The sequence below is a fragment of the Talpa occidentalis genome, unplaced genomic scaffold, assembly GCF_014898055.3.
Source record: "Talpa occidentalis isolate TD23 unplaced genomic scaffold, MPIMG_talOcc4v2.1 talOcc4.9, whole genome shotgun sequence".
NCBI lineage: Eukaryota > Metazoa > Chordata > Mammalia > Eulipotyphla > Talpidae > Talpa > Talpa occidentalis.
The window spans coordinates 95,529,947-95,545,866 of NW_023605305.1; the positions used below are offsets into that span (position 1 = coordinate 95,529,947).

Here is a 15,920-nt window from a genome sequence, read left to right on the forward strand (position 1 = left end):
TAGGACTGTACATATCTGCATAGTTCAGAAGTTGTCCCTGATGTTCTCACTTCCAACTAAAGTAAGTGCTAACTAAGGTACCTTCCTTTGGAATTCAGAATACCTTAACAACTGGGACAAATTAAGACACAACTACAGAAATTTGGAAAAAATAATAATAAAAAGAACAAAGTTGAAGGATAAGATTTAAGACCTACAAAGCCACGCCTTCAAGACTAGGAGAGGCAGCTGTTTCACCTGACACAGAGAAACAGTCTCAGGCAAAATGATGAAACAGAGAAACATATTCCAAATGAAAGGACAAGAGAAAAGCACAAATCAAATGGAGATCAACAATCTATCAGATAAAGAATTCAAAGTAGTGGGCATAAAGATGCTCACCAGACTTGAAACAATAGATGAACAGTGACAATTTCAACAACGAGATAGAAAATATAAGCCAATATCAAACAGAAATCACAGAGTTCATGAATATAACTGAACTGAAAAATATGACAGAGGCATTCAACAGAATTCACAAAGAGAGAAAATGGATTTGCAAGCCCAGAGACTGCTCATCTAAACACAGCAACAACAAAAAAAGAATTTAAAATTATTAGATTATGGGAAAGCATCAAGCAGAACAACACCTGCATTAAAGGGATTTAAAGAAGAGACTACAGAAAGGGATTGAAAACCTGTAAGAAAAAAATATGGCTGAATATTTTCCTAATCTGGGGAAGGAAACAGATACCCAAATAGAGGAAACACTGAGTTTCAAATAACATGGACCCAGAGAGATTCACACCAAGACACATAATAATCAAAATGTCAAAACAAAAAGATAAAGAATTTTAAAAGCAGCAAGAAAAAAAAGTTACCTATAAGGAAACTCCTAAAGACTACTGTAGACTTTTCATGAGAAATTCTGATACCAGAAAGGCAATGATCTATTCAAACTGCTGAAAGGAAAAAACTTCCAACCAAAAATACTCTACCCAACAAGGTTATCACAGAGTTGAAGGCAATCAAGTGCTTTACAGACAAGCAAAAGTGAAAGGAATTCACCACTAAACCAGCTTAACAAATCTTAAAGGATCTTGAAGCTGAAAATAACTGGCACTAAGTTGAAATAACACAAGAAGGAAAGACCTCTATCTACAGTAAAGGCAGTGGATTAACCACTGAAAGGCTAGTATGAAAATTAAGACCAAAAAAAATTAAATGAAACAAATTAGCTAAGGAAATGGAATTAGTTTACAAAAGGAAGTAAAATGTTACAATAAAAACAAAATGTGGGGAGTAAAAATGTAGAGTTTTACTATGAGTTCAAAATTCAATTGTTATAAATTTAAAATACACACACAGAACAATGTTCACTACAGCATTATTTACAATAGTCAAGACATGGAAACAAAATGGTGTCTGTGAATGGATGAATGTATAAAGATGATGAAGTGTACACACACACACACACACACACACAGAGTAGTGTGTTACTTAACAATTTTCTTTTAATTTATTATTTTATACATTTTTACATCATTTTTCATTTTTGTGCAATGTATGAATTTTCATCTTGCTTACAGTCCCCGTAAAATTCCCACAATCCTTGCTTTGATCCTACTTCCTTCTTCCCCCCGTAGTGTGTCTCTGGTTTATAGGTGCCTATTGATTTTGATTTTTACTTTATTATAATTAATCTTTTCCTGATCCCTTATTTAGGTTTTCTAAATTCCTGTTATGAGTGAGGCCATCTGGTATTTTTCTTTTTCAACCCAAATGCCCCAAAATAGGTTACTGGATCAAGAAGATGTGGTACATATACACAATGGACTATTACTCAGCAATCAAAACAGATAAACTCATGCCATTTGCAGCAACATCGATGGAGCTGGAAGGGATCATGCTCAGTGAAATAAGCCAGAAAGAAAAAGAAAAATGTTTAACAACGTTTCTATCAACAATAGACTTGTAATGGCCCCAAGAGAGTACAGGATATAGGCTACCTATGTAATAGAATAAACTATTAACTTTGTCTAATTACACTCTGACATTTATACCAGGATGAAATACCCTAATGATGAATTTATCTCTAGTGGAATATTACACATCCATGAAAAAGAACTAAATCCTGCCATTTATGACAGCATGAATGGAACTTGAGGGTATGATGTAAAGTGAAATACATGAGATTGAGAGAGATAAATTCTGTATTATTTCACTTATATATGGAATCTAAAAATTGACAAAACAATAAAAATAAATACAACACTAAACTAAAATCATACACAGAAAATGGATTGATGGTTACCAGAAGGGAAGAGAGTTTGGGGGTGGACAAAATGGGTGAAGGGGATCAAGAGGTATAAACTTCCAGTTATAATATAAGTAAGTCAAGGACATGTAATGTACAGCATGGGGCTATAACCAATACTATGGTCTTGCAAAATTGAAAGTTCCTAACAAAAGATGTAACTGTGAAGATCATTTTGCAATATATACAAATGCCTAATAATATATACAACCTGAAATTAAAATAAAGTTTTATGTCAACTATACTTTAATAACCACAAGACTCCCCCCACCAAATCCAGAACTATACCACACTTCTAGATGTACACTCCTTTCTCATCTTGCAAAATAGGTGAGATTTACTCTCCCACATCTCACAGAATATGTATTGACCTTATTTGTTAACAAAATAAGCTTCACTAGTAGCTTGGTGGTTTTTTGTATTTTCTTCCCACAGTTAACACATGACATGAGAAGTTCCTTTTCACTAATACAAAAAAAAAAAAAAAAAAAAAACCTTAGGGATTTTCTTTAATGATTAAACCAACAGATCTGCTTTAAAGCACAAGAGTGGTCTAGACAGAAGCTCTGTGGTGGGGGAATTCATTTTCTACTTCAGGTCTCTAGAGCTAAAAACAACTCACCACACATGATTTAAGCAGTCAAGTGTGACCACTTCCCTTTGGTCTGAATATTAAACTTCAATTAATGCTTCTAAAATCACATTACCTTCTGTGACAACCATAGCACACCACTGACTCATTCTCAGGCTGAGTTTCTCAAATCCTGGAATAATTTTTTCACATGCGGCTATTACAACAAATGCCATGCTTTTTTTTTTTTTTTTTTTTTTTGACTCAAGTGCAAATCCTCTCTCACTACAGTCTTGTCCAGTTAGAGTTGTTCTATCATTTTAAAATGCCAAGATCTTTGTGGGATTTCATTTCTATAATGTGGACCAATTAATTATTCTTCCAAGATTCGTATCATATACCAATGTGATCTGTATGTCAACATTAATATCTAACTGCTTTTTATAAATTGGCTAGATGGGGATAAGGACCACAGCAAGCTTCACTTATCATCTGGCCTGAACCCCTCACAGCATGACGCCACCAAAGACTGCCTGCTCACCTTCTCATCAGCCTGCTAATCTACCACCAAAGTAACCCCAGGAAGGGAAGTTAATTTGAAAGTTAATCTGCATCCTTGCTTTTGGGGAAGCCCTGCTAATTACTAACGGTTGTTGCATCCTTCACCAAGTATTTAAAAGTCATAATCCTTACCTTTTTTAGAATATTCCTCAAGATGGAGATCAAGCTTACAATTTGATCTCTCAAGATTTGATCAATCTTACAATTTGATCTCTCCTGCCCATTTTTTTTTTTTTTTTTTTTTGAAAATTGAGATACCTATCTATCTGCATCTCTCCTGGAGCTCTTGGTTATGCCAACATTCCTCCAGAGCTGCAGGCTGATGATCTTAGACTCAATCGTCCTCTTCTTAGGCCTGGGGGCTTCACCTCATTGCTGCCATTAGAGCCTGTTGTCATGGTCTTATCTAAGCCACACCGGTAATTCACTTCCTTTGCCTTTATCCTACCCTTTGCAATCAGAGAAGTCATTTCCTTGATAGAAAAGAAAAAGCAAGGAGAACAAAAGCTAAGTGGTTTGGTCGCCCTCACTCCCCACCTCCCCTGCTCTGTTTGGTCTTCTTGTTCCAAACATAGCTGCTGAAAGTCCTTTTTGTTACCCTTAGCATTTTTCACGATCCTCTGCTCATTCTGCACAGCTTCTTTTACAGTGCAGAGCCATGCTGATGTGGCTCTTGGTTGCATGGTCTGAGCTTTCCTGGGTCTGGTCCAGGGCCATGACGGCAGAGAAAGTACTGGCACAGAGGTGGCAGACCCAGAGGGAGGGGTCTGCTAGGAGGACAGCTTGTACTCGCCCAGGCAAGGACAAATGCAATGAGATTCCCAGAAGGATGTTCAGGCGGAGGTTAAGAAAAGTAGCATTAGTAGTAGTAGCACGACACAAAGGTTACAATTAGGGATGGCAAGTTAGCTCAGCAGCCAAGGAGATGAACAGGTGAGATCAAGGGGTTCCAAATGGGTACCCCCTTGTCCTAGGACTCCTCAAATAGAGCCCCTGGCTGCCTTTGACTCTAGTACCTGGCACAACATCTAGCACACAGTAGGTGGTCAACATACCTGTGAGTGGATACAACCAAAAGCCGTGGCTCATCACAGGACATGGGAGGAGCCTGGGAACAAGTCCGTCAGGCTGGCGACAGCGCTTCCCGATGGCCCGAAACACAGGCGAGCTGGATGGTCATATAGCTCCCACTCCTCCTAACACAGTTTCAGTTTCCTGACCTGCCTCAGGCCAGGGGGTCATCTTAATCATACCCCTCAATGCTGGGGATCTTTCCTCTAACAGCCCAGAGTACTGAGCAGAGAAAGCCACCTTTCCCTTCCTGGCCAACCGAGATGTCACGGCTTGGTTACTTTTAAAACTTTGGCTTTGTTCATTTTAATAGTCAATTCCTGCTGCTCTGAGTCAGTTTCTATCTCTTTTGAAAACACAGCAATAGCTGATGAATGTGTTCATGACATATATTAAAAGAATGGCAATTAAACCTCCTCCTCGGGCGGATTCCCTAATCATGTCAAAACAGCACTGCATAAATATCCTCCGTATTACACAGTGCTGAGTCTACCTAGCAATCTGAGACGAATACAAAGTGGTGCTGGTTGATACAATTTGACACGGCCATGGGTTAACCTGTGCTCAGCAGAATTCCAGGGTCAGGCATTAAGCTAAAACCACTGTTGAAATCTCAACTTGGCAGCAGTCAGTCAAACTGCACAGAGAAGAACAAGAAAAACGGTCTCAAGGCCAGTCTGTCTCTTGGCAGGCTCAGAAGGTCTGGCATCAGTGAGTCATCATGCTGCAGGCTAAGACCCAACACAGTACTTTCGATAAAAGCAGATGCTTTGTTTGGCTGGGATCTATTTGCCCTCCCCTTCACTCCCACTGGTCTCATCCACCCGTCCCCCAACATTTCCCACCCCCAGCAAAGGAGTGTGTTGGGAAAGGTCTCTTCTCACCTAATTCACACACGGACTAAAAATTGGACAGTTCGGAGATAACATCCTCAAGGCCTCTAAAAGGAACGATTTCACCCAGCCAAACAGATATAAGATAGAACACATGTTCTCCACCTGCCTTCCAAGACAGGCACCCTCAAAGTGGCTGCTTTCCAAAACCCTGGAAAAGCAGTCACCCATCCTTTTGGCAAAAACAAAAATGCAAGCACAGTCATCCACGTAACTCCTCTACCTGTGGCGCTGTCAGGGAAGGCTGGGACCACAGGGAAGGACCCCTGAGCTTGCAATCACCATGCTGCTCAGCAGGTCCACGGGGAGGTGGCTCTAGGAATGTGTCTGCTTTAATCAAATCAAAATTTGTTTTATAAAAAAATTGAGTCATGAAGAAATGTGCTTTGCTTTATTAAAAGATTACATTTTTTCCTAGTGAATTTTGTCTGTTATCTAAAAAAAAAAAAAATAACCTTTTTTTTTTTTTTGGAACATCTTTCTCTGCTCCCACCAGACCAAAGGCTCAGTGTCCTCTGCCAACTCCCTGGAATGAAGTGCTGGGATTCCCTAGCACTGGTTCTTCTCTTTTAGGCTTCACACAGACTTCTCTCTCCGTGAGGCATCCATTTCCATGGCTATAATATCATTTCTGTGCAGACTCCTAGCTTTATAACCTTTAATTCAGACCACTTTTTTTTTTTTTTTAAAGATTTATTTATTTATTTATACAAGCACTAGGCACAGTCAGAAGCACAGGAGGGTGAGAGAATTCACGAGAGCAGGAAGAAGAACAGGCAGACTGATGAAGTACACTGCTGAGGGGAGCAGTGGGAGCAGCAGGAGAGGTCTGCGCACCCTGTGGGACCCTTGCCAGCGGCCGGGGATTGAACCGGCACTACAGAGGCTGCCGGCAGCTTTGCAGTCCAGCACCCAACTGCTGCGCCACCAGGGGAGGCCCCAGACCACTTCTTCAGAGCTCCAGGTTGAGGTGGTTGTTAATACCTCCACTTACACACACACGTGTCGCAAACCAAACCCAAAACTCAAGTCTCCATTCTCTGCCCTCTACCATCACTCCTCCCCCAAGAGAAAGAAGCCAAACCAACGTAGTCTTGCTCCTGTCCCAATCTGCCCCATCTCAGTAACCCCAGACACCCAGCTGCCCAAGCCATGTTGGACCGTCTCTCTGCCTCATCCCACCACATCCAACCCTCCCTACATCTGGCAGACTCTAACTGCAAGGCATGACACAAAGGCTACAATTAGGATGACAAGTTAGGTTAGCAGCCAAGGAGATGAACAGGTGAGATCAAATGGTTCCAAATGGGCACCCCTTTCTCCTACGACTCATCAAATAGAGCCCCTGGCTGCCTTTGACTCTCTAGTACCTGGCACAAACGTCTTAGCACATGCCTTTCCATCTCCTCCACCACCACCCTAGAGCAGACTCCAGCTGCTCCCCTTCTACTTTTGCAAATGTCTCCCACCTCTACCAACAGCCCTTCTTCCCCATCAGTCACAACCAATCATCTACAAACCAAATCAGAACATGCAATTCCCTTTAAAGGTTTCCCTTTGCCTGAGGGAGAAAATCTAAACTCCTTACAAAGGTCTAGACGGGTGCTATCCAATAGGAAAAAACGAAAAACACATCATCTTAAATTTTCTAGTATTTCTAGACATAGGTGAAATTATTTTGAGTTGCACTGAACTGAGTATTTAATATCATTTCAACACATAGTAACATAACAGTTATCAATGAATTATTTCATATTATGCTTTTATATTATATCTGAGTATTCTTGCCCCCAAAGAGACCTTTACCTTCTACCTGATTCAAAGGATTCCGGCTGTCTGAACTACACTCCTCACTCCTACTTCTGCTTATGACTTGCTGGTGTATTTGTCTGCATGCTTGGTAAGAACTGGGCCCATTATCTCCTTCCTTCTCCACTGGGTGCCCGGTACCCAGTGCCATGCCTGGCACAAAGCAAGCTGAATTAATATTCACTGAAGAATAAATAGCAAAGACACTGATCTTAAGTACAAAGATAAGCAGGCAGAGGCTGGGCGAGTGCATAGAGGAGAGGCCGCGCTGTGTCTTCATACAATGGTGTGATCTTTCAGTTCACTATTGTTACACCTGTAACCATGCGTGGTGACCAAGACACACTGCAACAGGGCAGCTTAGGGCAGACCCAGAGAGAGGGATGCCAGCCAGACTGTCAACATGTGGGAAACTTTCTCCCACAGAAGCCACGGGCATAGAACGTGATCTCAGGTTACACATGAGGATTAGAAGCCTCCCAGCTCCACCCTTCCAAGAGGAAGGAAGGCCGGAAACTGACATCTGAGCCCCTTTTCCATGCCAGGTACTGTGCTGGGGCCCTCACGTGGACTTGTACTCAACCTTCCAGCTACCCTTTGAGGATGTCAGAAAGGTAAAGAAACTTATCCAAGGTCACCAAGATACTAGGTCTGTTTTGAGAACCAGCGTCAAGGTCACTGGCTGCTTTCTGTGCTATCCCAGCCTACATCAAAGTCCCAGAGAAAAGTCCGAGGCCTTCAGGGTCAGGCGTCACACAGCAGGGCTGGGGCTGAAGAGTAAACTGCTGGTGACGTCAGAACTGAGCAGGGCGGGGACGCCTCCGTGACGCCCAGGAGGCAGAACCAGGTGCAAGTTGGAAAGTCAGCAGGGCACAGGTTTCACAGCAGTCTTGAGACAGGGAGGGTTATTTTTCACCCATTTTATAGTTTAGATCTTGCCCTTGTTCCCATGTCTAGTAAGTGGAAAAACTAGATCTAAACTGCAACTTCTGAGTTACAGGTCTGGCTTTTTCCACAGCAGGGGCTATCCTACCTTTTGTTACTATGTTTGCAGGTAAATCTCAAAACACAGATATTCCAAGCTACACAGTGGCTGGGTCAATTAGGGAAGGTTGTACAGATTTCTATGATTTATAACTAATAGCAAATCTTTAAAATGAGATCACAATTACCTATGTTTATAGCGCCTCTAAGGAGAAAGACCTTGATTCTGCTTTCACTCTTCCACTGGCCTCTTACTGACTAGTGATGGACTAAGCGCTAGAAGCAAGCGGAAGCTGGCATGCAGGGTGGAGGTGGCCTGAGGGCTTATCAGTCACCCAGGAAGGAGGTCTCCTTCCAATTAACAGCAGCAACTACAGCATCTCCAGTTTGCGTCTTCCAGGCAGGCTGGATGGCTCCCAAATCCACATGTGATAAGGACATGAGTAATCTGTAACTGCTGTCTGTTTACAGCATGTTTTAACATTTAAGGAGGGAGGTGAGAAACAACTAGTTTCTGATCTGGGAAGCAGAAAAACCCGACCTTTCCGAAACAGAACACAGGAGACCTGAAAAAACACGATTGAGAGCAAGTCTGTCCTGGGTGGGGGCGGGCCAGAAGAGCTGGGGAGCTGCTCCACTAAACAAGGACTTCTTTTGTGTAATTCTCTGATCATGTTCTTGGTTGCGGTTTGCAATCAGTTAAACAAATATCCTTCAGTTTTCCCCAGAACAGCTGAGAATGCACAGATCCCAGCCTTTAGGTTCAAATCATCTCTGTCAGTAGAGGGTTTAGGCCTGCTATCAAGCAGCTGGCAGACCTGTGGGCATTTCTCCTGCTCACTCATCCCAGGGGGGTGCAAGATGCCCAGCAGGGACTGAGCTCACCTCTGACCCAGCTGCTCCTGGCCTCAGCACACCAGGGCCCACTGGGGCCTAGACATGCACTGTCCTTTGGAATTCACCAACCCATCCACAACAGCTGCATTTAAAGACCAGGGGGCATTTCAAAATGCCAGTAGAACTCAACTGAAAAGTTTTTTTTCAACGCATGGACTACGACCTTCTAGTGACATTTCTGGCTATTAACCCTTTGCACTCCGAACCATTCTGGACATTGGCTACCAGGTACTCGACACTACTTTGTGGCGGAAACGTGCATTTACAGACCCTCGTATTATTTAGTATAATTTTGGAACCAAGTAACGTATTATAATGATATTGGACTTATATGAATTGGGTGACATCGAGGAATGTATATTTGCAAAAAAAACCAATATTTTATTGTTTATAATTTTGTACAGTATGATAAGTTTTGTAACACTCCCCAATATGCATTGCAGGCTGATTAGTGCATGTTTGACATGTCTGTATGGAGGTCTATCTGGAGCTCATCTTCACTACTACTTGTGTCATGAGACTCATTCGTGGTTGGACGCTTTGCCATTGTTCTAATAAAAAATATGAATAAATGCATGGGTTGAAAATTTCTAATTGTTATTACTAACTGACAAGATGATATTTACCAAAATAGCTTTCACCAAACAATTTATTCACTAAGAAAAGAATCACTTTTCCGATTTTCTCCTCGTTAGATCTATGTGCACTGCTCCAAGCTTCAAACCAAAATGAGCTCAGCTTTGAAAATCTTTTCCTCCAGATGTAGACTTGTTTATTTGTAATTATATATCTCACTACACAGTGCGCGCTATGTTTGAAAACCGACCTTTCTTCTACAAACTCCCTTTATCGCTCTTTTCAAGTGGCGTCGCGAAGTGCTCGGACCGTCATGAGCACGCATCTCACGTTCTCGTCCGACACAAAACCCACTGACATTTCTTGTATATATCTTAGTAATTTTACGATATTTTGATTTAATTTCTTGTGCCATTTCAAGATAAAACTTCAGGGAAACATGCATGTCTCAAAAAGTTGCGTTGAAATAACTCAATTCCCTCTAATCACTAATAAATTGCAATGTCCCCTGAGAGGGGACATCCGAGTGATATGCTAGAATTCCAGTGTCCCCTGTGAGGGGCAGCGGAGTGCAAAGGGTTAAATCATTATTGCTTTATGACTAGAATCGATTAATCTATTTAGATTTTTTTCAATTCTAAACCCAACTTTTCCTCTGTGCACCAAAATCTTCCAATTTGCAGACAGCAGATACGCCCATGTATAAATAAAACGCAGATGTTTGTGTGTGGACCTTCACATGATAGATTCTTCTGATTAACTTTGAGCTATAGGCTGATTTATGTGACTATCTGGGAGAACATCTCACTTTCTTAAGGAGAAAAGTAGCAGTTACAGAACTTTGCAGTTCTGAAGGACAAAAGAAACATTTTTCAGATGAGGGCACTGGCATAGCCCAGAGTGGGGTCTTCAAATCTGTTTAGATAAGAGTCTGTGTGGATCTCATGCTTTTCACTTCTGCTTCAATTTTGAAAAGCTGATACTGACTCGGGGTTACTTAATTCCTGGGAAAGTATACCAGATTTTCACTTGGGCTAACCCTGCAGACTTTCTGGCCTCTGTCAGTTAAAACACTTGTGACTAGTCAGTCAGTTCAACTCATGCAAAGTAATGAAACATCACATTGTCCTGCCACATGCTCCCACAACACAAGGGCAGAAAGAATTAGGGCCTCAGCAGCTGTTCCCAGGAATGCACCCCTCCACGCGCCCACAGGCAGAAAAGGACCCAGAAGGGTCTCCCAGTGCCAATCCTTCGAACATCTCAACTACAGGACTGGCCCGAGGAAGGTCCCAGATTCAAATAAACATTCATCCTTGAAGATAAATGAATCAAAGGGACACTAGCTGAACAATGCTGAGGTCAAGAGGAAATCCTGTCTGCAGACCTCTCAGAGAAGTCGAGCTCCACTGGCAGAACAAAGGCTCCTTCTGTGACACCAAGCATCAGGTTTAAAAGTGAGCTGCTTCTCTCTCTGGCCACCTTTCAGAATCACAAGTACATACAAGGGCAGCGAAGACAACAACAAAGCCAAGAGGTACCGTCTTCAGACAAGAGGACTAACTCCCTTCCAGTCCAGCCTTCTGCCTAGCCCCTTGGCATCACGCGTGTGAGTGCCAAGGAGCCATTAACAACATCGGGCACAGGCGTGAATCTCTAGTTACTGTTCATCAGCAGGCTGCCTGCTCACTTTCTGAACTGAGCGGTCCCTCACTTCGGTTTTGTGGAGCAGGTCCAAGACTTTTGACCCCCAGGAACCTTCTGGTCTGAAGTCAGAAACATTTCAGGTTCCTAGCTCTTGGAGGCCATGCTCCATTCTCCCCAAGGTGGAGGCAGTATCAGGGGCAATGGATTCAGACTCTGGGGATTCAGACTCTTGCTTTCCATGCAAGAAGACCCATCAGATGATGTCAGTTACAACTGGACGAACATTCTCAGGCCACTGTGGAGCAGAGTGTCTAGGGACAGCCCTACAGCCCTCTCTGGGTTCTAATCCTCCCTCAGTCACCCTCTAGGGTCTCATCTCAGCTGCTTCAAAATCCCTGACCCATTTTCTGAACTGTACGTGATGACAACGATGCTGCTCATGATGACATCGGCCATGTGTCTCACACGGGGTTAGGAAGGCTAAGCGAGAGAACTTATCAGCATGTCCTTTAAGTTATTTTAAAACTGTAAAATGGAAGCGATAACGCACAGATATGACACATATTTATATGACAGCTTAATCGTGCAAATTGGTATGCCAAAGCCATGGGATAGCTAGTCAATTAATACTCAATGATAATAAAGGTGACTTTTTAATAATTTGTTGGGAGAACAGCCAACTTGTAATTATTGGGGTCCTAAACCAGACAAAGAAGTCTGCCCAGGGTCTGGAGTGGATGTAGGGTACACATGAAGAGTAGGTCACTGCTTTCAACATCTTGAAGATGTTGTTATCTCCCTACTATCATGTCAACAAAACTGGGACCAAATGGAAGGTTTGCAGACTTGACATCTGTAAGTTAGTTTAAATTAACTGTTAGTTGAAATTACTTCCTAAATTCACTATGAAAAGAACAAAGGAAGGGCCTCCCTCGTGGTGCAGGGGGTTAAGACTCAACCTATGAAGCCGAAGCCATCCGCAGCCTCTGCAGCACGAGTTTGAATCCCTGGCCGGCCATGGAGCAACCCACATGGCACAGCAGACCTCTCCTGACTCGCCCACTGCTCCCCTCAGCAGTGTACTTTGGTCATTCTGCCTATTCCGTTCCCCACTCTGTCTCTGGTGAATCCTCTAACCCCCCACACCTCTGGCCTGTGCCCAAGCTCTTGTATGCATAAATAATCTTTAAAAAAAAAAAAAAGAACAAAGACAAAAAAAGGTTACCTAAAATAAACCAAAAGAAAGTCAGTAATTTTGTTACAGGCAGACCTAACTAGTCCTAACTAGTTGGTGTTTCCACAGCTCCTTTAAGCTGTAAGTGCCGAGTCAGGAATAGAAACACTGTGTTTCCTGTAGGTCTGCTGTGGTACCTCAGGAAACTCCCCTCCTCTGGACCCTCAGGTTCTCATTCGTACTGCTTATTCCTTGCTTTACACACACACTTACACACACACACACACACACACACTCTCTCTCTCTTTATTTGTTGATATTGTAGTTTGTTCCAAAAAATATTCAGGGCAGCTCATAATCATACCATGAATACTTAACAAGATCAGATAGGATAAAACATTTACATACACACACACACACACACACACAATTTTGAACTCCTTAAAATTAGAAACAGATCAGGATATTACTTTAAAAGTGGTAGGTAAATAAAATTAATAAGACTGAGGAGCAAGGGACCAGGACTTTGATTCTTTGACACACAAACAACCATGTGCCTTTTCATTCGACATAATTTTGAAGGCAAGGCATTCTTACTTCCTGTATTCATCTTTAACAAAAAGCTATTTTAAGGGGAAAAAGGGATGTGAACTTGGATTAGCATAGCTCCAAATCATAAACCGAAGTCAGCAGAGCTTGTTAAGTCTTCTACAGCCTGGACTTCAAACTCAGGACTTGTGCCCACCTTCTGATAAGATCTTTCCAGAGCTCTGACCTCTGTCCAAGTCAGTTTTCAAATCAAAAGGCTTTGAACTCCTGGCACGTTGACAGTTTGGACCTTGGGTGTTTATCAAGAACTTCCTCAAGATAGAAGGGTGACTATGACCACGCCAACCCCCCAGAGTTTCCCCTTGTAGCAGCCGGCACCCAGCCAGGACCTCAGAACTTCAAGGAAGGAATGAGTCTGAACTGTCTGTGTGTGGTACATAGCAGGCATGTAGCTCAATACAGAGTTTAATAAATGAAAAGAGGCCCAGTGAGCCAGGTTTCAGTTGATTCTGACTCCAAATTGTGCAGCCTGGAATTTATTTGTGTTTATAATAAGAGGGAGCAATGATTGCCCCCTTGGCATCGCATGTGTGAGTGCCAAGGAGGAGACATTAACAATACCAGGCACAGGCATGAATCTCTACTTACTGTTCATCAGCAGGCTGCCTGCTCGCTTTCTGAACTGAGCAGTCCCTCACCTCGGTTTTGTGGAGCAGGTCCAAGGCTTTTGACCCCCAGGAACCTTCTGGTCTGAAGTCAGAAACATTTCAGAGTTCTCCAGCGCTTTCTACAGAAAATAGCTGGGCCTCCATGCGCTGTCTCCTTATAACTGCAATCATGCAACTAAACCTAATTTTGAATTTTTGCCTGCTTTGCTCTCTCCCAGCACCTATACTCTTTTCCCCTATCAATTTGCTATGTTCCAGCTCCAGTCACACCAGGTTCTTTAGGGTTTTTCAAACACATCAAATTTCTTCCCACCCCCAGTCTGCGCACTGCTTTCTCTGTGGCTATAACTGCCTTCCACTGGCTGTTCCCAAGGCCTCCTCTCATTAAGCAGGTCTTAAATCAAATATTATCTCCTCATAGACATGTCCACCCTATAAAAGAGACACATCTCCAGTAAATCTCCAGCCTATCACTCTATTTTTTCTGTACCACTTACTGTAAGTTGTAACTGTCTTCTTTATTTACTGATATTACCTGGGTCCCTCCCTAGAATATTAGTTCTAGGAGGACTCAGTTTCAGATGCTTCATATCCTGTTATAGAGCACATATTTCCCCCACCCTGCAAAAGGGCAAGAGCAGATATTGTAATGATTTGGCAGTTAGGACATTTTCAGTATCAGAGAAGTCCTTCAATTAAGACACTCAGAGGAGGTTCTCTGTGCCTCCTAGTTCTGCAGACAGCCACCTTGTCTCATGCAGTGCCTAGTGTCCCTGAAATACCAGCTGAAGGTCAGAGTGAGAAGACTTGGCCGGATGGGGCACTGGTCACTAGGATTCCTTTTAACTCTAGCAAAGTGGATACTGTTGGCATCAAAGACCCCTTCATCGACCTCAACTACATGGTCTACATGCTCAAATATGATTCTACCCATGGCAAGTTCAATACCACAGTCAAGGCTGAGAATAGGAAGTTTGTCATCAATGGAAAATCCATCTCCATCTTCCAGGAGTGAGATCCCATTAACATCAAATGGGGTGATCCTAGTGCCGAATATATTGTGGACCCACAAGTGTCTTCACTACCTTGGAGAAGGCTGGGACTCACCTGAATGCTGAGGCCACAAGGGTCATGATCTTTGCCCTTTCTGCTCATGCTCCCACAATTGTGATGGGCGTGAGAAGTACAACTCCTTTAAGACTGTCAGCAATGCCTGCTGTACCACCGACCTTTGGCTCCCCAGCCAAGAACATCTGTGATAACTTCGGCATCATGGAGGAACTCATGACCGCAGTATCTGCTATCACTGCCCCCCAAAAGGTTTTGGAGGTCCCCTCTGGGAAGCTGGGCATGGCGGCCACGGAGCTGCCCACAACGTCATCCCTGCTTCTACTGATACCTCCAAGGCTGTGGGCAAGGTCATTCCTGAGCAGAATGGAAAGCTAACTGGCATGACCTTTTGGGTCCCCACCCCAATGTACCACCTGGAGAAAGTGGCCAAATACGATGACATCAAGAAAGTGGCAACGCAGGTGTCACAAGGCCCCCTCAAGGGCATTCTCCACGACACTGAGGACCAGGTTGCCTCCTGCAATTTTAACAGCGATGCCCACTCCTGCACCTTCAGTGCTGGGACTGGCACTGACCTCAGTGACCACTCTGTCAAGCTCATTTCCTGGTATGAGAATGAATTTGGTTACAGCAACAGGGTGGTGGACCTCATGGTCTCCAAGGAGTAAGAACCTCCTGTGCCACAAGCCCCAGTGAGTACAAAAGGAAGAGGGGCACCCTCAGCACTGGGGAGCCCTTGCCCCGCTCATCCACACAGCGTCCCCTGACCTGTCACAGCTCCATCCCGGACCCCCTGCAGAAGGGGAGGGCCTGAGGGTGCCATCAATAAAGTATACTGTACCGAGCCAAAAACAGAGATACTCAGAGGAAATGGGTAGAATTTTCCTCGTGAAGCACGGCTTATCAAATCAACGTACTTAATATATAGACATTGAGCAAATAAGCTAGGATCAGAGTGGCTTTCTTTGCTACAAAATTGGACAAAGAGCTACTAGGAGATACAACAGAAGAAACAACTTCCATTTCCTGCTTTGCCTGATGGTGTCAGGGTTGTTGATCTTCCCCCAGAGGGGAAGGAGGGCAGTTTCTAAACCAGCCCCAACAAACAGAAACCAATCCAGTCAGATCCATCACAAACCCAGAGCAGCTTTGA

General features: G+C 43.3%; 1 protein-coding gene and 1 pseudogene across 1 annotated transcript in view; one reads left to right on the forward strand and one right to left on the reverse strand.

Moving 5' to 3' along the window:
• Positions 1–15,920, reverse strand: part of BCAR3 (BCAR3 adaptor protein, NSP family member) — a 106,567-nt gene that overhangs the window by 80,904 nt on the left and 9,743 nt on the right. The gene's annotated exons all lie outside the window — the stretch shown is intronic.
• On the forward strand, positions 14,512–15,435 carry LOC119236461 (glyceraldehyde-3-phosphate dehydrogenase-like; annotated as a pseudogene).